Source organism: Macaca fascicularis, chromosome 1 (assembly GCF_037993035.2).
Source record: "Macaca fascicularis isolate 582-1 chromosome 1, T2T-MFA8v1.1".
Lineage (NCBI taxonomy): Eukaryota > Metazoa > Chordata > Mammalia > Primates > Cercopithecidae > Macaca > Macaca fascicularis.
This window is the reverse complement of record NC_088375.1, coordinates 1,727,052-1,751,041: the sequence shown is the minus strand read 5'-3', so window position 1 is coordinate 1,751,041 and position 23,990 is coordinate 1,727,052.

The window sequence follows — 23,990 nt, the reverse complement described above, 5'->3', positions numbered from 1 at the left end:
GGGAGACAAGTGGGGATGACCCTCTGGGATAGAAAGCTGTGGCTGGAGGTGGAAATCTGGAGTCACAGTGTGTAGCAGGAGTTGGGACAAGAGGGTTGAGTGTGTTTTGAGAAGCAGCCCCAGGGAGGGCAGACCCTGTGAAATGCCAGCCCCGGACCCTGGGAGCCCAAGGGGTTAGTGGAAGAGAAGGGAGAGAAGGGGAAGTAGGAGGAGGAAAGTGAGGGGGAGGACGAGGGCAAGAGAAGGGGGTAGGGAGAGCTGCTACCGCCTTGAGAGAGAAGGAAAATTGCAGGTTTGGAGCCCTGGAATCCAAGTGAGCACCTGTGTTTCAAGGAGAGAAAGAGGTCGGGGGATAAATCCAGCCCCAAGATCGAATCCAGTGAGCAAAGGACACTGCCCATTGAATCTGGTAGAGAGGCCCCTGAGCAGAGCAGACAGTGGAGTTCCTGGGCTAGAGTACTTTCTGGAGGAGAAGGGAGGTGACAGAGTGGACACAGCCCTGTGGAGAAAAATGGTCTCATCTTAAAGATGGGAGAAATTGCAGTGCATCGCCTGGAGGAGGGAGGGCTGGCGCCCAGGGCCCGTGGGGAGCCAGAAGGCAGGGAAGGCTGCGTCTGGACCCGGGGCAGGTCCACAGGAGCTGGGCAGGGAGAGCCTGGGGCAGGCTTCTTCCAACTTTGCCAACACTCCAGTAAAATAAGGAGCGAGTGTGACGTTTTATTTTATGAGCCAACTTGGCTAGCTGTGGTACTCAGTTTTTGTTCAAACACCAGTCTGGCTGTTTCTGTGAGGCTGTTTTTTAGATGTGATTAATATTAAATCTGTAGACTTGGAATGCAGCGGGTTACCCTCAATAGCGTGGGCGGGCTTCGTCCAATCTGTCAAAGGCGGTAAGAGCAAAGACTAAGAGCAAAGACTGCAGTCTCCCGAGGAAGGAATTCCCCCTGCGGCGCCTTCTGACTTGCTACAGCCTCGGCTCTTTCTGGATCTGCAGCCTGCCCTGCAGCTTTTGGACTTGCAAGCCAATCAGTTCCTTAAAAGAAAACTCTCTCTCTCTCATCTCTCTCTCTTGATCTCTAACCCCCACCCCCTTCCCTCCCCCGACTCCACATGCTGTTTGTTCTGTTTCTCTGGAGAACCTGACTGCTTCACAGGGCCCTTAAGTGACAGGGAGAAAGAGGGGGTGAAATGTGAGAGCAGGGGGAAGAGGGTGTGAGACAGCCATCTTGCAGTGTGGAAAGGTGAATGGGCAATAGCAGAGGAAAATGTGAATTATGTATCACCTGGAAAGTGAAGTGTGCACAGGGAAATGTGATGTGTAACCTAAAGGCCAGTGCTTTGCAGGTGGGCAGCCATTCCACTGTGACATCGACCCCTGCAGAGGAGGTCGTCATTCCACATAATATGCTTGTAGACCGATGACAAATACAGGTGTGCAAATATGTGAAGCCCCATCACTGGACCAAGCGCACCTGCCTCCTCTGGGAGCTGTCAGAACCCACAGTCCCCAACCACAGCTTGTGCGGCTAACCAGGCACCAGGGATTTGCATGCTTTTTGCAGTGCGAGAAGCTCTGTTGTAAGCTGGGTATAGTAGATACTCAATAAACTGTGGCTTTAGGAACAGTCCTAGGAATAGTAGTGCTAGTTCTTACTGTGTTAGTCACAGACTTCTAGGGTGCACAGATAGCAAGGCATTAATCTGGTCCCTTATTGTGGCCTGTGGAAAGGGGTCAGTGAGAAGCTGTTCAGTGAAACAGCTTTGTGTGATGACATTTTCTCACTATAGAGGCCTCCCAGCTGTCACAGAGGCCTGTTCATCTATTTTTTTTTCTTTTGTTGAAAGCAAAAGCACTTTGAGATTTGCGGGTAGACTGACATAACCCACTCTCAGGGGCTCCAGTGAAAGTACCTCTGAAAATGGCCAAGTTGTCACTAAAGGGATGACATCTTTTTCCTTGAAATCAGCATTGGATGCTACAGTCAAGAAAATAAAGACCCCAAACATTGGTATTTGGGGGGAGCTATTCTTGAGCATTGGGTTGTTCATACTTATTCAGCCAGACCATCAGGGACGAGCTTGTGCCTCGACAAATTCAGATTTGCTGAAATGACCAGATTTATTGTCTTGATGCAGTGAGCGGGGGCGGGGGGGGCGCATTCAGAGGAGGCTTGATAAGGGGAGAGGTATTTTTGCAAGGTTTGGCTCCAGGTGGTGGGGGGAGGGGGAGGGGAGGATGTCAGGTGTGATCCTGACAAGTATGGGAGTAAGTCTCCCTTGTGAGATCTGTAACAATCACTCCCAAGTGGCTGCAGCGATTACAGTCCAAGAATGATATGAAATTACAGGATTTGTGATGCTCAAAGGTCCCGGAGACGGCGGCACCGCATGCGTGCAGAGGCCGTGTTGGAGGAGAGCTAAGGGCCCAGGCAGTGCAGGTGGAGGGTTGAGAAAGAGAACCTGTGGGCGAGTACCTGTGTCGGGGGGTCAGGGTGGGGCACACAAGCAGAAGGTATGAGGGGATTTTACTGGTGCATTGGAATGTCACTGGGTCACAGTCATGGGAAGGAAAGAAGGGGACCTGGAGGCGGAGACCAGGCTTATCACACCAGTGTGCTTAGTTGCTTGGGGGACTCACGGAAGTATGAAGTTTTAATAACGGATAATGTGTCAGGGAAGTGGGAGTCTTACCTGCACTGGTTGTTGTTTAGAGGTGGGCTCAGGAGAAGTAGGGGTTCACTGAGGGTGATGGGCTGTCAGGAGACAAGGATGCCTTAGTCATTGCATTCCCCCAGTCATAAATGAGTTTAGCAAGTGGGTCTAGGGTGTTCTTGGTTAGAAAGCAGGAGTCCGTCTGTCCAGTGGGCATTGTGGCGTTTCAAAGCTTCGGCAAGACCTTGGGGAAAACCATGTGTCCTGTGAATGCACGGTGGGTTACTCTGTCTCCTTAGTCTGATGAAAGGCAGGGCTGCCTGTTCTCTTTCCTCAGTCCTTGGAGATCTTGCAGATTTTCTCACGTTTGCTCCTGGAGAGGTTTTGTTTTGTTTTGTTTTTGTTGTTGTTTTGAGATGGAGTCTCGCTCTGTTGTTAGGCTGGAGTGCAGTGGTGCCATCTCGGCTCTCTGCAACCTCCGCCTCCTGGGTTCAAGTGATTCTCCTGCCTCAGCCTCCTGAGTAGCTGGGATTACAGGTGTGTGCCACCACGCCTGGCTAATTTTTGTATTTTTTAGTAGAGACAGGGTATCACCATGTTGGTCAGGCTGGTCTGGAACTCCTGACCTGGTGATCCACCTGCCTCAGCCTCCCAAAGTGCTGGAATTACAGGCGTGAGCCACCGTGCCCAGCTTGGAGAGGTTTTGACTCTCTTAGGAGGGAAACGCCCTGATCGTTACAGTTCTGCAGATGTTTCCATGAATGTGAGTTTGATCTTTTGTGATTGTCTTTGCTGTCTGCTCCTTAAATGGGTTGAATCCCAGCATCCTGGAATTTCAGGAGAGAAACTGATGTTCAGAGAAAGAGGATAGTGGGACCCAGTGTTACAGGGGCATGTGTGTGTGTGTCTGAATGAGGGAGGAGTGGGGAAGTAGACTTTGTACAGAATATGTTCGGCATTCGCTAGGTATATTATCTGCATTGTATTGCTTAATTCTCACCACCATCCCAGGAAGTTGGAGCCCTGAGTAGAGTTTGGACTCTGCCTTCCAGAAAAGAAGGGTTTGCTGCAGGCCTCAAATGGTGTGATTGGTTCTTGGGCGAGTAAATACAGACCCTCGGTATTGTAGGACAGTGTTTCAGTCGATCTAGTAAAGGAGGAAAACATCCTTACTCACAGTTATGGGATTTTATGTCCAGCTATTCCTTGTATGCCATGTCACTTAGGAAAATTTAAAAAGTATCTAGCTGGGCATGGTGGCTCATGCATGCCTGTAATCCCAGCACTTTGAGAGACCAAGGCAGGAGGATCACTTGAGTCCAGAAGTTTGAGACCAGCCTAAGCAACATAGCAAGAACCCATCTCCGCAAAAAATTCAAAAATTAGCTGGGCAGAGTGGCATACACTTGTAGTCCCAGCTACTCAGGAGGCCGAAGCAGGAAGGTCGCTTGAGCCAAGGAGTTGAGCTATGATTGTGCCACTGCACTCCAGCCTAGGCAACAGAGCGAGACCCTCTCTCAAACAAAACAAGTAACTATCAATTCTCTTCAGCTTCTTGCCACCTTACTCTTTCCATAGCATTTTCTGAAATTCAAGTCATCTCTGACAATGCTGCATTTCTCTCCTCATATCTAGTATTTGCCAATTGATAAAAAGTCTGGGAGCCTCAATGCATCTTAGATTTATTTTTTTCTGTGCAATCCCACTTAGAAACCCTAACCCATATCCTGATTTCACCTCATAGCACAGACTTCATCCTGGATCCCACACCCTGTTATGTGTCCTGATTCCAGCTCAGAGCACAGACCTCATCCTGGATCCCACATACTGATGTGTGTCCTGATTCCATCGCATAGCAGAGACCTGATTCCATCGCATAGCAGAGACCTGGGATCCTGGATCCCAGACCCTGTTGTGTGTCCTGATTTCACCTTATAGCACAGACCTCCTCCTGGACCCCACACCCTGATATGTGTCCTGATTCCAGCTCAGAGCACAGACTTCTTCCTGACCTCAGCCTCTCTCTCCAGCCTGCTCACTAAGGTGCAGTTGAAGCCATGCTGTCCCTACCCTGGGTATTTTCCTTCTGTCAGACCCACGTACAGGCAAATTCTATTTCTGCCCCCTTGCTATGTGTGTTGCTTAAGTGGTGGGAAGTGATGGGTTAATTTTTCCATTCATAAACTGTTGATACACCTGGTCCAAATGGATAGAACAAAATCTGGCACTTAAATACCCAGCGTAGAGTTTGAGATACTTAGCAGGTTCTTGCTCATCACAGTCCTTCTTCCTCCTCTATTAGCTGCATATAAACTTTTAAACTTTATAGTGTTTGACATTTCTCATTTTAGTGTGTCTTAATCTGCCCTTCTGCCATTGAACACTGTAATAATTAATTTTCGGTGGCAGCTTGACTGGGCTAATGGATGACCTGATAGCTGGTGAAACAATAACTCCAGGTCTGTCTGTGAGGGTGTTTCCCAAAGAGACTGGCATTTGAGTCAGACTGAGTAATGAAGATTTGCCCTCACTGATGTGGGCCGGCATTATCCAATCTGTTGAATGCCCAGAGAGAGTGAAAAGGCAGATGAAGGAGGAATTCTCTTTTCTTCTTGAGCTAGAGCACCCACTTTCTCCTGGCCTTAGACACTGGGGCTCCAGGTTCTTGCAGCTTCATACTCTGACAGTGGTCCCCCAGTTTCTTAGGCCTTCAGCCTCGGACCTAGAGTTATACCAATAGCTTCCCTGTTTCTCCAGCCTGCAGATTGCATATCATAAGGCTTCTCAGTCTCTATAATCATCCAAGCCAGTTTCCATAATGAATACCATCTTCATCTATCTGTTTCAATCTGTATCCTGCTGGTTCTGTTTCTCTGAAGAACCCTAATGCAGACGCCACCTGCCAGTTATTTGTGCTCCCACATGAAGTATTCTGAATTCCTCTCAACCTCCAAACATTCCAAGTACTTTCTCTAAGTCTTTTATTTTATTTATTTATTTCTCTGAGACAGGATCTCTGTTGCCTAGGCTGGAGTGCAGTGGCACAGTCACAGCTCACTGTAGCCTCTACATCCTGGACTCAAGCAGTCCTCCCACCTCAGCCTCTCAAGTAGCTGGGACTACAGGCATGTGCCACCGTGCCCTGCTAAACTGTTGAATTTTTTGTAGAGGCAGTCTCACTATGTTGCTCAGGTTGGTCTCAAACTCTTGGGCTCAAGGCATCCTCTCACCTTGGCCTCTCAAAGTCTTGGGATTACAGGTATGAGCCACCATGCCAGGCCACTAAATCTTATAAGCATAGCATGATCTGTTGCAGGAATTCTTCAGCACTCTGTAGCTACTGTTTTTTGTTGTTTTTTTTTTAACTTTGCTAGTCTTCTTCCGTCCCTGTTCCTTCAGGCCTAGTTCACTCCATGTGCAAATAGGGGTAGCAGGGAGAGTCCTTGGGTAAAATTGTGTCCCCTAACAAGGTTTATGTCCTAACTTTTGGTTCCTGAAAATGTGAATTAATTTGGAAATAAGGGACGGCCGCGGTGGCTCAAGCCTGTAATCCCAGCACTTTGGGAGGCCGAGACGGGCAGATCACGAGGTCAGGAGATCGAGACCATCCTGGCTGACACGGTGAAACCCCGTCTCTACTAAAAAATACAAAAAACTAGCCGGGCGAGGTGGGGGCGCCTGTGGTCCCAGCTACTTGGGAGGCTGAGGCAGGAGAATGGCGGGAACCCGGGAGGCGGAGCTTGCAGTGAGCTGAGATCCGGCCACTGCACTCCAGCCTGGGCGACAGAGCGAGACTCCGTCTCAAAAAAAAAAAAAAAAAAAAAAATAATAATAATAATAATTTGAAAATAGAATATTTGCAGATGTAATCAAGTTAAGATGATACTGAATAAAGGTCATCGTGAGTTAGAGTAGGCCCAACATCCAATGACAGGTGTCCCTGTAAGGCCGTGTGAGATGATAGAGACGGAGACTGGAGGGACGTGTGCAAGGTCAGGAGCACCACAGACGGCTGCCATTCACCAGAGTCCAGGAGGAGGCAAGGAGGGATCCATTCTCAGAGCCTTTGGAGACAGCATGGCCCGGCAGATGCCTTGATTTCTGACTCTGTTGTTTCAGGCCACTCAGTTTATGGCAATCATGACAGCAGCCCTGGGAAACAAACAGAGGCTTGTACCCCCCCACCCTCTGACACCCACTGACTTGACCGACAGTCTTAGGAAACTTGCTGCCATCCTATATGCTTGTTTTATAATGATTGTTACCAGACTGTATACATTAAATATTTTTGCTTGTTTTATAATGTTACCAGACTGTTTATATTAAATATCTTATAAACAAATCTGAAATGCTGCATTGAGACTTGAAACTTGTCGCCTTCAGCTTTACCCACCAACACTTTTTTTTTTGAGACGGAGTCTCGCTCTGTCGCCCAGGCTGGAGTGCAGTGGCGTGATCTCAGCTCACTGCATCCTCCGCCTGCCGGGTTCAAGCGATTCCCCTGCCTCAGCCTCCTGAGTAGCTGGGACTATAGGCGCCCGCCACCACGCCCGGCTAATTTTTTTGTATTTTTGGTAGAGACAGAGGTTTCACCATGCTGGCCAGGCTGGTCTCAAACTCCTCACCTTGTGATCCTCCCAAAGTGTTGGGATTACAGGCGTGAGCCACCGTGCCTAGCCCACTTTTTTTTTTTTGAAACGAGGTCTTGCCACATTGCCCAGGCAATCTTGAACTCCTAGGCCCACATGATTTTCCCAAGTAGCCAGGATTACAGGCACACACCCCCATGACCAGCTTTTCCCCTGCCTTTTAGTTCCCACACCTCACTGGTTTAAATTTACAATGTCCCCCAACTCTGATCCATCAGCTCTTTTGAATTCTGGTTGCCTTTTGTTGAGTTGTCTCCTGGAATATCGAGATAATTGCCAACAGACCTTAGGGCCTTTATTTCTTTCCCTCTGAGTTAATTCAACTTGGCATTTACTGGGTATCAAATCAGACAGCAGCCTCACTCAAGCGTGAGCAAGTGGGGCTTATTCTGGATGACCTGGAAACCCCCGGGTGCAATCGGAAGATGAAATAAGTGAGACTGACAGTAATGCAAAGAGGTGGGCGGCCACCTCCCAAGGAGAGGAACACAATGCCTCCCTGGTAAGTCCCCCCTCCCACCACCAAGACAGTGTAGCAGCCAAGGGAACTGGCCTCTGAAGGTTTGCTGAAAAATCAACTGACAAAATTCAGATGAATAGGAGAAAAGGCATACAGATTTATTCTATCATAGTTCTAAATGACTCAGAAGCCTTTAGAATGAAGACCAAAAGACACAGGGAAAAACCGTCTATTTTTTTATTTTTATTTTTTGAGATGGAGTCTCTCTCTGTCGCCCAGGCTGGATTGCGATAGGACGATCTCGGCTCACTGCAACCTCCACCTCACGGGTTCAAGCGATTCTCCTGCCACAGCCTCCTGAGTAGCTGGGATTACAGGCACGCGCCACGATGCCCAGCTGATTTTTGTATTTTTAGTAGAGATGGGGGTTTCACCATGTTGGTCAGACTGGTCTTGAACTCCTAACCTGTTGATCTGCCTGCCTCAGCCTCCCAAAGTGCTGGGATTACAGGCGAGAGCCACCATGCCCAGTGGAAAACTGTCTATTTTTATGCTGAGGTTCAACAAAGTGTAGATAGCAGCGCAGAGAAATGATTTGGGAAAAGGGCATGATCTAAGGCTAACAGGCCGAGTGGGGAAACCCAGCAGGGCATCTGCTTAGATTCTTCCTGGCTTTCCCGTGCAGCATTTCTTCTGGCTACGGGACAGGCCCTCTGTGGGATGGTGGCGGGGGTCTTATGACCTGCAGTCCAAAAAGGTAGGTCAGATTATTAATTTATGGTCAGTTTTTATACAGAAAGGTGGGGGGAAGTTAGATTAATATTTTTAGGTATAATGGCTGGCTTTAGGGAAAAGGGATTCTGGTTTCACTTTGGAGAAGAATTCTAGTTTCTATTATTGGCCTCAGGGAAAAATGAGGGGCCAGAGACAGGAAGGCAGGAGAAGGTCTGAGAGAAAATTTGCTTCTGAGGCTGCTACTGAGGTCTTCATTTTGGGGTATCATCTTCTGAACCCCAAGAACAAGAAGCTTCATTCCCTACAGAGGTGTTCACAGCCAGGAGGGGCGGCTTGCAGGTGACTAGGGCACAGCGGTATTTGGAGAAGAACCAGCAGGACAATCAGCAGGCCCACATTAGCTCTGGACTTCCCTGCCCTGTCATCAGCCAGGGATGGCTCCAAGGGGGCATCTTTTAGGTTTGTTTCAGGCTTATTGGGGATTCACCAGCTTAAAAGAAAGAGGGAAGGGCATCCCGGAGACCTACACAAAGGTGGGGCCTCTTTTTTTGTTTTTTTTTCTTAGACAGAGCCTCACTCTGTTGCCCAGGCTGGAGTGCGGTGGTGCGATCAACTCATGGCAACCTCTGCCTCCCGGGTGCAAGCAATTCTCATTCCTCAGCCTCCCAAGTAGCTGGAATTACAGGCATGCACCACCATGCCCGGCTAAGTTTTGTAATTTTAGTAGAGATGGGGTTTTGCTGTGTTGGCCAGGCTGTTCTCAAACTCCTGGCCTCAAGCAATCTGCCCACCTGGACCTCCGGAAGTGCTGGGATGACAGGAATGAGCGACCACGCCCAGCCAAGCCTCTTGAAAACACTATTTGGAGGGAACTGTGTGACAGACTTGGAGATAAGACCTGGAGGCCCCCCCAGGTACACCAAGCTAAAGAATTTGGATTTTACTCTGCAGGCTGGAGTTTATGGTTTTTTGCCTGCATCCCCAAGAAAGGCATGTGCTCTGATAATTCCTGCTCTCTTCTGTTAGAAGAAGGCAGGACTAGGTCGGTGTGGTGACTCCCACCTGTAATCCCAGCACTTTGGGAGACACATGGATCACCTGAGGTCAGGAGTTGGAGAGCAGCCTGGCCAACATGGTGAAGCACTGTCTGTACTAAAAATACAGAAAATTAGTTGGGCGCGGTGTCAGATTGCTGTAATCCCAGCGATTTGGGAGGCTGAGACAGTAGAATCCTTTGAACCTGGGAGACGGAGGTTGCAGTGAGCCGAGATCACACCACTGTACTCCAGCCTGGGCAACAAGAGGGAAACTTCATATCAAAAAAAAAAAAAAAAGGCAGGACTGCTATTGACAAAGATTTTCTGAACCAAACTTTACTCATACTCCTGAACTCTTCTCAAGCCCTGATTTTTGGGCTTCTGTGTTTATCTCTGCATTGTTTAATCCTGCTAAGTCAGGTTAGCCAGAATCCTGCACTACTGATACTGATCCCCTTGATATCTGATTGAGTTCCTCATTCTCCATCATGCCTCTGCTGATGTGATATCTGATCACCGTGATATCCGATCAGGTTCCTTGTCCTCCATCGTCCCCTAGGTAATGTCTGATCACCATGGCCTGCCTTCAGCAAGAGTCCTGTTAGGTCCGTTTAGCCAGAATCCCCGCACCCGTGGTGTTTCTTCTTAGTAATTTTCTGCTGGCCCCCACCCTGCTCCTTGGCTTTAAATTTCCACCTTTATTTGTGTGCAGAGTTGAGCCGATCTCTCTTCCCCACTGTAAAACACTGTTGTGGTGGTCCCTGTACTTATCTCGATTGGCCACCTGAATAAAGTCTGCCTAACTGTTCTTTAATCAGTAGCATCATAATTTTTTCATAAACACTGTCACATGTTATAATGGGTCTTTCAAGACAACAAAGTGGGCCAGGCATGGTGGCTCACACCTGGAATCCCAGCCTTGGGAGGTTAAGGCGGGCAGATCATTTGAGCCCAGGAGTTAAAGACCAGCATAGGCAAATCTCTACAAAAAACAAATAACTTAATAAAACAATTAAGTAGGCATGGTGGCTCACACCTAGATTCCCAGCTACTCCAGAGGATTTTATTTTTTCTTGAGACAGAGTCTTGCTCCGTCACCCAGGCTGGAGTGTAGTGGCACCATCTCGGCTCACTGCAACATCTGCTTCCCGAGCTCAAGCAATTCTCCTGCCTCAGCCTCCTGAGTAGCTGGGACTACAGGTGTGTGTCACCATGCCCGGCTAATTTTTGTATTTTTAGTAGACATGGGAGTTCACCATGTTGGCCAGGCTGGTTTCGAACTCCTGACCTCAAGTGATACCCCTGCCTCAGCCTCCCAAAGTGCTGGGATTACAAGCGTGAGCCACTGCGTCCGGCCTTGAAAAGACTGTTTGAACTCAGGAAGTCAAGACTGCAGCGAGCTGTGATTGTACCACTGCATCTAGCCTGGGCAATAGTGAAAATCCTGTCTCTGAAAACAAACGAAAAAGACAACAAGGTGTTAGTGAAAGGTTCTCATCAGGCTAAGGGCATCTTAACGGGTAGCAGGGTTCAGTTAGCATATCTGAGGACAAACTGTAGCCCCAAGGCCAGGAGGGAGAAGCGCAGGTCTCTGGTTCACTGGCCAAATGACAAGAAAAGATGACGCCACAAGTGGAAAAGTGCACACTTGACCTTGTGATGGTTATATCATGTTCTTTAAAATACTGTACAAAATTAGCTTTGGGTTATAACTATAAGATGTATATAAAACATAAATGAGACAGGTGTGGTGGCATCACGCCTATAATCCCAGCACTTTGGGAGGTTAAGGCAGGAGGATTGCTTAAGGCCAGGAGTTTGAGGTCAGTCTGGGCAATATAGGGAGACTGTATCAATAAACATTAAAAAACAAACAAACAAAAAACAGCCGGGCACAATGGCACCTGGCTGAGCCTGAGTTTGAGACTGCAGCGAGCTATGACCCCACCACTGCACTCCAGCTGGGACACAGAGCAAGACACTGGCTTTTTCTTTTTTCTTTTTTTAAAGAAAGAAAAATGAATTTTATGTTTAGATTCGATTCCCATCTTCAAGATATCTCATTATGTATTTGTAAACATTCCAAAATTTTAAAAAATCCAATATCCAAAATCCAAACCACCACTGCTCCCAAGCATGTCAGATAAGGGATACTCAACCTGTACCACAGACGGGCTGACATGAACAAACGTTTATTTCTGGAGGCTTAGACGTCCCAGATCAAGGTGCCGGTATAATCAAATGGTGGAGATCCCCTCTCTGGTTCACAGAGGGCTATCTTTCTGTGGTGGGGGTGGGTAGAGCTCTCTGGGGTCTCTTTTATGAGGGCACTAATTCTATTTATGAGTGCTCCATCTTCATGACCTAATCACCTCCCAAAGCCCCACCTCCTAATGCCATCACAGTGGGGGTTAAGATCTCAACATAGGAATCTAGGGGGACATAAACATTCATTCCAGTTATGTCCCCCCAGATTCATATGTTTGGACGGGGCGTGTTGGCTCACACCTGTAATCCCAGCATTTTGGGAGGCCTATGTGGGAGGATCACTTGAGCTCATGAGTTCCAGACCAGCCTGGGCAATATAGGGAGACCCCGTCTCTACAAACAAAAAATAATAAAAAATATTATCCTGGTGTGGTGGTGTGGCTTATGGTCCCAGCTACTTGGGAGGCTGGGGCATGAGAATCGCTTGAACCCGGGAGGCAGAGGTTGCCGTGAGCCAAGACCGCACCACTCTATTCCAGCAGGGACAACAGAGCCAGACCCTGTCTCAAAAGACAAAAGCAAAAAGTTACTTTGCATGCTCATTTATTGTGTGTTGAATTAGAATTTACTTCCATCCTTCGTGTAGCTTTCAAAAATCTGTGTCTCACCATCATCAGTCTACTTGATAATTTCTTTTAAAAGTTTTTTCCCTCGCTCCTATGTAACTGCCCCTATCAGCAAATTCTGAGAATTCTGGGGACTCTGAGAAGTCCTCAGAAATTATCCTGTATCGTATTATCTAATTGAGTTGAAACCAAGGCCAGGAAAGAGGAAGGACCTAGAGCGCTGGAAGAATATCGGGGCCACAGTCCTTGGTTCTCACTCCGTTTCGGGTCTCTTTCTACCAGGGACTGGTGCAAGACTGTTTAGAATTCCAGAGCCTTCTCGATGCTCGGGTCAGACCTCCATGCTCTCCAGCACCACTCCTCCCCAGCCCTCTCCAGGGTCCCCTGGTCTAGCACGGTTCCCCCTCCCCGGCCTCAGCTTTCCGGGGCTGCCCTACAGCTGGTGCGTGCGGGGAAGTGGAGAGCAGGGGCAGCTGGCTGCAGCGGGGGTCTCCAAGGTGGGCCTGGAGCCCGGCGGGCTCCGGGGCGCTCAGCTCGTCCCGCCACGCCCTCCACGCACCCGCGCAGAAATTGCGGAGGTGGGGTTGAGTCTCGCAGGCTCCTCTCCGCCAGGCTGGGCCGCCGCGCACGCCGCCTCCCCCATCACCGCTCTGCAGCTTCGGCCCAGGAAGACCCGCGGCCCTGGCTCCCTTGCAGGGGTGCAGCTGGGGTCTCACCCGGTTCCCGGCGTACATGAATGGGAGAGGCCTAGGGGTGAACGTTTATCTCCACATTACTGTGCAGATCATTCAAATCGGGAATAACCAGACTTCAGTCTTCCTATTTCTAGGGCGGAAAGTTGCTCGTATAAAATTTAAAGTAAATAAGTTTCCTAGAGGACCTCCTTTAAGGGGAAATTGGTATATTCACCCCTCAGTTGTTCCAGTGCTTTGTTTGTGTCAGAAATTTAATGAATAAGCCAGAGAGAACCTCTTGGACCTGCTGCACTTAAACTCACAAATGAAAAGCTCATCACCCCTTGAGGGCGAGTGGCTTCTGGGGCTGAGCTCTCAGTCACCTCTAACAACGGCTCCTCACCAGGTTCCAGGGAACTGGAAAGAGGAATCCCCTGTTCTCTTTTCCAGGAAAGTCGCTGATTCCCAGTGTCTCTCCTACTGAGGGCTTTTTGAAGCCTTCGGAGTTCAGTTTCTCTGGATTGTTGTGGCCCAGCTTCTGGGGCCCGCCCAGCACCACTCCATCTGAGAAGAGAGTAAACAGGCAGTTACCTTTCTTGGGCAAAGACGTTCCGATCCATCCCCTCTGAACTTGGAAAGAAACCCCCCTTCTCAACAGGTCTTCTTGCACGGTGGTTTTTCACCCTGTGAGTTGTGCATGGTTTATTCAACAGGGTGGGTCTCCACAGATGTTTTTTAATGAAAGAGGTTGGTGGAGATTAGATGCGAGAGCATATTGCTCTTTTTTTTTTTTTTTTTTTTTCTTTTCCCCAGACGGAGTCTCTCTCTGTCACCCAGGCTGGAGTGCAGTGGCACGATCTCGGCTCACTGCAACCTCCACCTCCTGGGTTCAAGCGATTCTTCTGCCTCAGCCTCACGAGTAGCTGGGACAACAGGTGCCTGACACCACACCCAGCCAATTTTTGTATTTTTAGTAGATTACAGGGTTTCACCATATTGGCCAGGCTGATCTCGAACTCCTGACCTCATGATCCGTCCGCCTCGGCCTCCCGTAGTGCTGGGATTACAGGAGTGAGCCACCACGCCCGGCCGAGTATATTGCTTTTATCTGGGAAATAACCCATAGAAGTTCAAGACCAACCTGACCAACATGGTGAAACCCCATCTCTACTAAAAATACAAAATATTAGCTGGGTGTGGTGGTGGGCGCCTGTAATTCCAGCTACTCGGGAGGCTGGGGTGGAAGAATCGCTTGAACCCGGGAGGCAGAAGTTGCAGTGAGCCAAGATCATGCCATTGCACTCCAGCCTGGGCAACAAGAGGGAAACTCCATCTCAAAAAAAGGAGGGCTTTTCACATCTGCCAGCAGGAAGCGTGAGGGGAGCATCCGCCCATCGGAAACCACTGCTTGCTTTAGCACAGCCCTTACCTCCAACAGTTTTACGGGCTCTCCTTTTTGAGGAAAGGAGACATCCTTCTCTAGTCATAGTTTTGGTTGGGAGATCCAGCAGGAGGCAGATATGTTACAGGAAAGGGGTCCCGGTCCAGACCCCTAGAGAGGGTTCTTGGATCTCAGGCAAGGGAGAATTCAGGGCAAGTCGACAATGCAAAGCAAAAGCAAGTCTGTTTGTTTGTTTTATGTTTTTTTTTTTTTTGGAGACAGAGTCTTGCTCTGTCGCCCAGGCTGGAGTGCAGTGGTGCTATCTCAGCTCACTGCAAGCTCCGCCTCCCGGGTTCCCGCCATTCTCCTGCTTCAGCTTCCCCAGTAGCTGGGACTACAGGTGCCGCCACCACGCCCGGCTAATTTTTTGTATTTTTTTTTAGTAGAGACGGGGTTTCACCATGTTAGCCAGGATGGTCTCCATCTCTTGACCTCGTGATCCGCCTGCCTCGGCCTCCCAAAGTGCTGGGATTACAGGCGTGAGCCACTGCGCCTGGCCAAGTTTATTAAGAAAGTAAAAGAAAAGAATGTTTATGGCTACTGCCCTTTTTTTTTTTTTTTTTTTTGGTGAGACGGAGTCTCGCTCTGTCCCCCAGGCTGGGGTGCAGTGGCCGGATCTCAGCTCACTGCAAGCTCCGCCTCCCGGGTTCCCGCCATTCTCCTGCCTCAGCCTCCCGAGTAGCTGGGACTACAGGCGCCGCCACCTCGCCCGGCTAGTTTTTTTTTTTTTTTTTTTGTATCTTTTTAGTAGAGACGGGGTTTCAGTGCGTTAGCCAGGATGGTCCTCGATCTCCTGACCTCGTGATCCGCCCATCTCGGCCTCCCAAAGTGCTGGGATTACAGGCTTGAGCCATCGTGCCCGGCCACTACTGCCCATTTTTATGGTTATTTCTTGATGATATGCTAAACAAGGGTGTATTATTCATGCCTCCCCTTTTTAGGCCATATAGGGTAACTTCCTGACGTTGTCCTGGCATTTGTAAACTCATGGCGCTGGTGGGAGTGTAGCAGTGAGGAAGACCAGAGGTCACTCTCATCACCACCTTGGTTTTGGTGGCATTTAGCCACCTTCTTTCAGCCACCTGTTTTATCAGCATGGTTTGTATGACCTGTACTGTGTGCCTACCTCCTGTCTCATCCTATGACTTAGAATGTCTTATCTATCTGGGAGTGCAGCCCAGTAGGTCTCAGCCTCATTTTACCCAGCTCCTATTCAAGATGGAGTTGCTCTTGTTCAAACACTTCTGACAGATCTACCTCCTCAAAAGTCCTGGAAAGTAAGTATGCCTTTAACCTATCTTCAGAAAGCTATTCAAGTATACAACTTGAAAATCAGCCTAAATAACCATAGATACGTTGAAATATGCGCTTGAAAGTTATCTAGATGAGGCCAGGTGTGCTCACACCCGTAATCCCAGCACTTTGGGAGGCTGAGGAGGGTGGATCACTTGAGGTCAGAAGTTCAAGACCAACCTGACCAACATGGTGAAACCCCATCTCTACTAAAAATACAAAATATTAGCTGGGTGTGGTGGTGGGCGCCTGTAATTCCAGCTACTTGGGAGGCGGGGGTGGAAGAATCGCTCGAACCTGGGAGGCAGAAGTTGCAGTGAGCCAAGATTGCACTCCAGCCTGGGCACCAAGAGGGAAACTCCATCTCAAAAAAAAAAATAAATAAATAAGTTATCCAGATGTACCTTTTAACAGAAAAGGAGTTAGGGGTTATACTTACCCAATTGTTATAAATAGCTTAAAAGAAAAAAAAAGTTTTTTTGGCTCTGGAAAGCAAAACATACAAACAGCAATGTTTCAAACAAAAAGAATTATTAAAAATTAATTTCAGTCCAGTGTAATTAATTCTTGTTCTGCTCGATGTGAGGTTAGCAATTTTATGAGTTCAGGTTTTTTGTTTTTTGGGTTTTTTTTAAGTTCTGGACATTTTTACAGTCTCAATGTTGTCAGGCATGTCAGTGACTCAGGCCTGTCATCGAGCACTTTAGGAGGCTGATGCGGGAGGATCACTTGAGGCCGGGAGTTTAACACCAGACAGGGCTTAGGCTTTGTGGACACACAAGGCTTTGCACTGTGGACTTGCCCTGAATTCTTTCTTGCCTGAGATCCAGGAACCCTCTCTGGAGGTCTGGATTGGGACCACTTTCCTGTATCAGATCTACCTCCTGCTGGATCCCCAAACTAAGTCCAAGCCTCACCACGGCCACCTGTCTAGACCCCAGAATCTAAAGGCTCAACACCAGAGACATAAGCTCACGGACAAATCAAGCAAGTATCCAAAATGTCACAAAACAACTGTTTTATGACTTTGAAACATCTAGCAGAGTCTGGGTGTGGTGGCTCACACCTGTAATCCCAGCACTTTGGGAGGCTAAAGCTGGAGGATCACTTGAGCCCAGGAGTTCTAGACCAGCTTGGGCCACACAGCGAGACCCTGTCTCTACAAAAAAATTTAAGAATTAGCCAGGCACGGTGGCACCCACCTGTAGTCCCAGCTACATGGGAGGCTGAGGTGGGAGGATCACTTGAGCCCAGGAGGTCAAGGCTGCAGTGAGCCATGATTGCACACTGCACTGCAGCCTGAGTGACAGAGTGAGACCCTGTCTCAAAAATAAAATAAAATTTTAGCCATGAGACTGAAAAAACTCACTCATTTTAAAGGACATTTGGGACCAGGAGTAGTGGCTCACACCTGTAATCCCAACTGATAGGGTTTGGCTGTGTCCCCACCGAAATATGACCTTGAATTATAGCTCCCATAATTTCCCACGTGTTATGGGAGGGACCTGGTGAGAGATAACTGAATCATGGGGGCGGTTCCTCCATGCCGTTTGCGTGGTAGTGAATAAGTCTCATGAGATCTGATGGTTTTGTAAAGGGAAACCCCTTTTGCTTGGCTCGTTCTCTCTGTTGCCTGCTGCCATGTAAGATGTGCCTTTTGCCTTCCACCATGATGGTGAGGCCTCTTCAGACATGTGGAACTGTGCGTCCATTAAGCCTCTTTTTCTTTATAATTGACCCAATTTTAGGTATGTCTTTATCCGCTGTGTGAAAATGACTAATACATCAGCTCTTGGAGAGGCCAAGACAGGAGGATCCCTTGAGGCCTGAAGTTTGAGACCAGCCTGAGGCAAAATGGCCAGACCTCATCTCTACCAAAAAATGTTTAAAAAAGTGAAATAACTGGGTGTGACGGTATGTGCCTGCACTCCCAGTTACTTGGGAGGCTGTGGTGGGTGGGGCCACTTCAGCCCAGAAGTTGGAGGTTGCAGTGAGGTGTGACTGCACCACTGCACTCCAGTGTGGGTGACAGAGTGAGACTCTGTTTCTAAAGAAAAAAAAATAATAATAAAAATAAATGAAAGGACAGTTGGATTAAAACTGTGTCTCTGTAAATGGAACAAGTTAATCTGTCCCACATAGCTGAGTTGTAGAGAATATAGGGCAGCAAATCTATACCTCAGAGCATAGAGAAAGAATTTAAGCATTTTTTTTTTTTTGGTGAGACAGACTCACTCTGTCACCCAGGCTGAAGTACAGTGGCGTGATCTCAGCTCACTGCAACCTCTACCTCCCAGGTTCAAGCTATTCTCCTGCTTCAGTCTCCCAAGTATCTGGGATTATAGGCGTCTGCCACCACACCTGGCTAATTTTTGTATGTGTGTGTATATATATATAAAAAATTTTTTTTTTTTGAGGCAGAGTCTCATACCGTCGCCCAGGCTGGAGTGCAGTGGCGCGATCTCGGCTCACTGCAACCTCCTGGGTTCAAGCAATTCTCCTGCCTCAGCCTCCCGAGTAGCTGGGATTACAGGTGCGTGCCACCACACCCAGCTAATTTTTTTTTTTTTGTATTTTCAGTAGAGACAGGGTTTCACTATGTTAGCCAGGATGGTCTCAATCTCCTGACCTTGTGATCTGCCCGCCTCGGCCTCCCAAAGTGCTGGGATTACAGGTGTGAACCACCACGCCCGGCCTAATTTTTGTATTTCTAGTAGAGACGGGATTTCGCCATGTTGGTCAGACTGGTCTTGAACTCCTGACCTTAAGTGATCCACCTGCCTTGGCCTCCCATAGTGCTGGGGTTACAGGCACAAGCCACTGCGCCTGGCCAAATTTAAACATTTTAAAGAATAAATTTGTGTGTGTTAGGTAAAGGGAGGTTAAAAATGGATACCAAGGTAACACAGAATCATAGGAATTTACAAGAGCATATAAGGAGACAAATTTTAGGTAGTTTCCAATTTAGTACCCATTAGAAATGGGTTCCCTTAATCATTGGATCCCTCCCCTAGTTCAGACAGAGCTGAACTCCCGTTTCCAAGTGGATAGTTTCCAATTTGGTTTTCATTTTCCAGCTGAACCACTGAGCTCAGTGCAGAGCCCATTAATGAGTAGGACCAACAAAGCATTTGCAGTTTTCAGGGCCTAATACTTATATCTCTGAAAAGCAAGCACAGCTGGAAGGCAGAACACCTAGATCCTCAGAAGTCAAAGATCCTGTTTTTACACGGAGTCCTGGGTGTCTCAGAGGTGTGTTAAAAGCCCAAGAGGGAAATGTCAGGGGCCAGGCTGAGCAACACTTCTACAGTGCTTCCACAGTGCACCTGCGGCAAAGGTATCCCCGGGGCTGTTGGATGGCCCAGTGCCAATCAGCCCACTGTGTGATCAGCCCATCCCTCATATGTACCTTTTTTTTTTTTTCAGTATTAAGTGTTCCTACAGTCTCCAAGTTTCCAAACTTCACATTTCTCATCTAAATGTTCAAAGAAATGAGTAGTCCCCTATAGTAATAACCATTTGCTACAACTGCAGTCAGCCACCTCCAAAATTACACTTGCCAGTGCGTCACCAGCCATAACACACCCAAAGGTAAAGTGCTCTCTTACAATACAAAATACTCCTGGTACCCATAAAAGCCAAAAAATATCAGGAAACTCAGACTGGGTGCAGTAGCTTATGCCTATAATCCCAGCACTTTGGGAGGCTGAGGCAGGAGGATCACTTGAACCCAGGAGTTTAAGAACAGCCAGAGCAACATGGTGAAAACCCATTGGTACAAAAAAATTAGCCGGGTGTGGTGATGTGTGCCCGTTGTCCCAGCTGATTGGGAGGCTGAGGTGGGAGGATCACCTGAGCCCGGGAGTTTGAGGCTGTAGTGAGCCATGATTGTCATAGGAACAGAAGGCAGAGAAATTCTGGGAGGCCAGTTCCCCAGCCAGGGCCCACTTAATCTGAAAAGCCTGATACTGCGGCCCAAAGTGAGAACTTACATCCCTGTTTTCCCGTTCAAATGGTGCCTTTTCTAAAACCACCTGTGGCCCACCCTGCCCCCCATCCTGTGCCCATAAAAAACCCAGGCTCAACTGGCAGAGAGAGGGGAAGCAGCTGGACGTCGCAGACTGTGGTCGGATATCACTGAGAAGCGGCTTGACTTCAGAGGGACAGCTTGACAGCACAGCTTTAGAGAGGAGTCCAGCTGGGGATGGCCAGACTTCAAGGGAAGATTACCTTCCTGCTCCATCCCCTTTTCAGCTCCCTTTGCCACTGAGAGCCACTTTCTTTGGCAATAAAGTCCCCCACATTTACCATCTTTTTTTCATGTGACCTGATTCCTCCTAGACACCAGACAAGAACTCAGGTACCACGAGTGTGAGTGCAAAAGGCTGTCACACTGAGCCTCCAATGAGCTGTTAACGCTTAAGCTGGCCATGGACGGCAGAGCTAAAAGAGCACTGTGACACTTCTTCTGGGGCTTCAGGGATTGTGGGCACTCTCCCCCAAATGCTGCTGTGGGGCCAGTATGGAGTTCGCTTTTGCCAGTGCCCGAAAGCGCTCACTCAGGCTTCTGCACCCACTCACTGGTGCTCCCTCTCCGAGGGGTGGAGCAGTGAGTGACTGGAGTTTGCCCCTGCTGGTGCCAAAGCAGCTGGCTGGTCTAGCACCCGTGCACCCCAGTTTCTGCCCACAAAAGGGTCAAGGAAATGCCCTGCTTCAAATGTTCAAATGTGTGAGAAAGCATTTTCTCTGGTCCATTTTCAAGGCATGATAAATCTAAGTACTGGCAGCCAGTCTGTAAATATAACAAACCACATGGTTCATGCACCGAGAAGGTCACAATAAGCAAACAGAATGTAGAGGAGGGGTCAGTCCATAAAAGGGAAGAAAGTTTTGTGATTGGGAAATCGAAACTTAAGCGGGAGCCGGGTGCAGTGGTTCACGCCTGTAATCCCAGCACCTTGGGAGGCCGAGGCAGGTGGATCCCCTGAGGTCAGGAGTTCGAGATCAGCCTGGCCAACATGGTGAAACCTCATCTCTACTAAAAATACAAAAATTAGCCAGGTGTGGTGGCAGATACCTGTAATCCCAGCTACTCAGGGGGCTGAAGGAGGAGAATTGCTTGAACCCGGGAGGCAGAAGTTGCAGTGAGCCAAGATTGTGCCATTGCACTCCAGCCTGGGTGACAGAGTGAGACTCTGTCTCAAAAAAAAAAAAAAAGAAAAAGAAAAAGAAAAGAAAAAAGATACTTAAGCAGGGAGGGACTTGTGCACTGGGAGATAAATTACCTGTTGTGACTGCCTGGTTGTGTGTGCCCACCAGACACCCGATCTTTCAAGAGCATTATTAAAAGTCTCCCTTTGGATGTTCTTCAGGCCTCTAAGTGCATTCTTTGGGTTTGGACGGGTGAGTGTGTTTCTCACAAACATGGGGGCCCATCTGGGATCCCTGTGCCTGTGTGAAGTGGGACTTTGGCCAAGAGGGGAGATGTGTCCCACCAGATTTAGGTGGCCCGCTTTGTCTGGGCATCCTGGCTCCCCACAGAAGCCATAGACAAACCGGAGACTGTTACTCAGGAGGCAGCAGAAGCAACACAGGGAGAAAAGCAGGCACCACGGGAACCAGGCAAACTCATGCACCAGCCAAGGTAGGAAAATCGGACTGTAAGTACTGCCTTGGTGGTGGGGCAATTTTGGAGGTCTCGGGGCTTGCAAGAAACCTCCAGTAAGGGGGGTTGAATACGCAGGGAAAAACTCAGACACAGAGACTGGCAGAAAATAGGAGACAGGAATTCTAGGCCTAAGAGCCAAAGGAAAGAGGGAGACAAAGAGACTCCCTCTGACCTCCCCCCGGATAGTCCTTTGCGGAGACTGTTGCAGGTTTGGTGGAACAACCTTCGAACCAGGGACAAGGAAAAGCAAAAGATGATAAAGTATTGCTGTTGTATCTGGCCCGAAGACCCCATTCCTAAGCCGTCTATCTTTTGGCCTAAGTTTGGCTCAGATGAGTATTGGGTGTGCCAAACTTTAATTCTCTATGTGAATAATAAAACCCCATCCTCACAAGAAGAGACAAGTTACTCTCTTCTGGATCAAGGGATTAGCCCCCATGATCCCCCTCAAAGAAGAAAAGGAGCCTAGTGAAGAGCCCTCACCCAGTGAAAAGTCCTGGGACCCCTATCATGCTTGCCTCTCCATACGTCTCACAAAAAAGGGGACAGGAAGATCAAGGGGCAGCAGGAGGGTTAGAGGAAGAAAGACCCGGAGACCATGGGGGAGCCAAGCCAACTGCTCCTTTAAATCCTTATCCAAATTTAAGAAAAGAATTAGAAGAGTGTCAGAGGGATATTGAGAACTTCCCTATCCCTTCAGCACAGCAGGCATCGAGCATGTTCCCTCTTAGGGAAGTTCCCGTGGGACAGGGAGAGATTGGCTTTGTAAATGCTCCTTTTGCAAGTACTGAAGTTCGGAATTTCAAGAAGGAAATGAAGCCACTCCTAGAAAAGTCCCTCGGTTTAGCAGACCAGCTGCACCCATTCCTAGGACGCAGCTTTTACACCTGGGCTGAAATGATGTCTATCATGAATATCCTGTTCACAGGAGAAGAAGGGAATGATTAGGAGAGTGGCCATGACCCGTGGGGAGAGGCAACACCCTCCTGGGCAGGGATCCCTGCCAGCAAAACAAAAATTTCCAAACGTTGATCCCAAATGAGATAATAATGATCCCAGGGACTGGGCCCAAATGCAGGACCTCAGGGAACTAGTAATTCAAGGGATCAAAGAGTCCACTCCCAGGACACAAAATGTCTCAAAGGCATTTGAGATTCAACAAGAAAAAGAGGAAACTCCCTCCACATTCCTGCAGAGGCTCAGGGATGGGAAAATACTCCAGATTAGATCCGGAGGACCCAGTAGGGCAAGGCCTTTTGCAGATTAACTTTGTTACTAAGAGCTGGCCTGACATTACAAAATAAAAAATAAAAAAGTACAAAAGATTGATGGATGGAATGAGAAACTGATTGAGAAATTACTGAGTGAAGCTCAGAAGGTCATTGTAAAAAGAAAGGAAGAGAAGCGGAAACAGAAAGCAAACGTCATGATTTCCACTGTGGAAAAGGTAGACAAAAAAAAAAAAAAGATTAGTTCAATATCCCTCTCAAAGGAGACAAGGGAATGATAGATATTCACAGAGAGAAAGAAGGGAAATGCAGGGGAAAGCTCCTAAGACTATGAGTGGCTACATGTTACAAGTGTGGAAAGCCAGGGCATCTTAAGAGAGAATATCCTAAATGAAAAAATGAAGAAGAGATGATCCCCCTCATGACTGCTGATGAATACGATGGGGGTCAGGGCTTCCATCTGAGTAGGTCCTACCAAGAACCCTTGATAAATTGGAAGGTGGGACCTGAGGGAGAAGAAGTGACATTTTTGGTTGATACTGGGGCGGCTCACTCCTCCCTAATCCACCAACCAAAGGGTTCAGAACTCTCTAAGGAAAAATTGACAGTATTAGGGGTAAAAGGGGAGGGATTACAGGTTCTGATATTCAAGACAATATTAATTAGACTGGAACCAGAACAAATTGAGGGGTCACTCTTATACATTCCTGAAGCAGGAACTAACCTCCTGGGTAGAGACCTGATTGTGAGATTCAGTTTAGGATTAGGAATAGAGGAAGGACAAATAAAAGTAATGATGGGCCTCCTAACAGAGGAGGAGGGAAGAAAAATTAATCCCCTTTTATGGGTTGGGAAAGGCAACAGGGGAGGGTTAAAAATCACACCCTTACAGATTGAACTAAAACTACCAGGAGAAGTAGTTTGCAGAAAACAATATCCCATTTCTATTGAAGGGAGAAAAGATCTCCAACCAGTAATGGAGGGATTAATTAAAAATGGAGTGTTAGAACCCTGCATGTCACCATATAATAATCTAATTTTTTTTTTTTTGAGATGGTTTCGCTCTTGTTATCCAGGCCGGAGTGCAATGGCATGATCTCGGCTCACTGCAACCTCCATCTCCCGAGTTCAAGCAATTCTTCTGCCTCAGCCTCCTGAGTAGCTGGGTGCGCTCCACCACACCCAGCAAATTTCTTTTTGTAGTTTTAGTAGAGACGGGCTTTCACCACGTTGGCCAGGCTGGCCAGGCTGGTCTCAAACTCCTGACCCCAGGTGATCCACCGGCCTCAGCCTCCCAAAGTACTGGGATTACATGCGT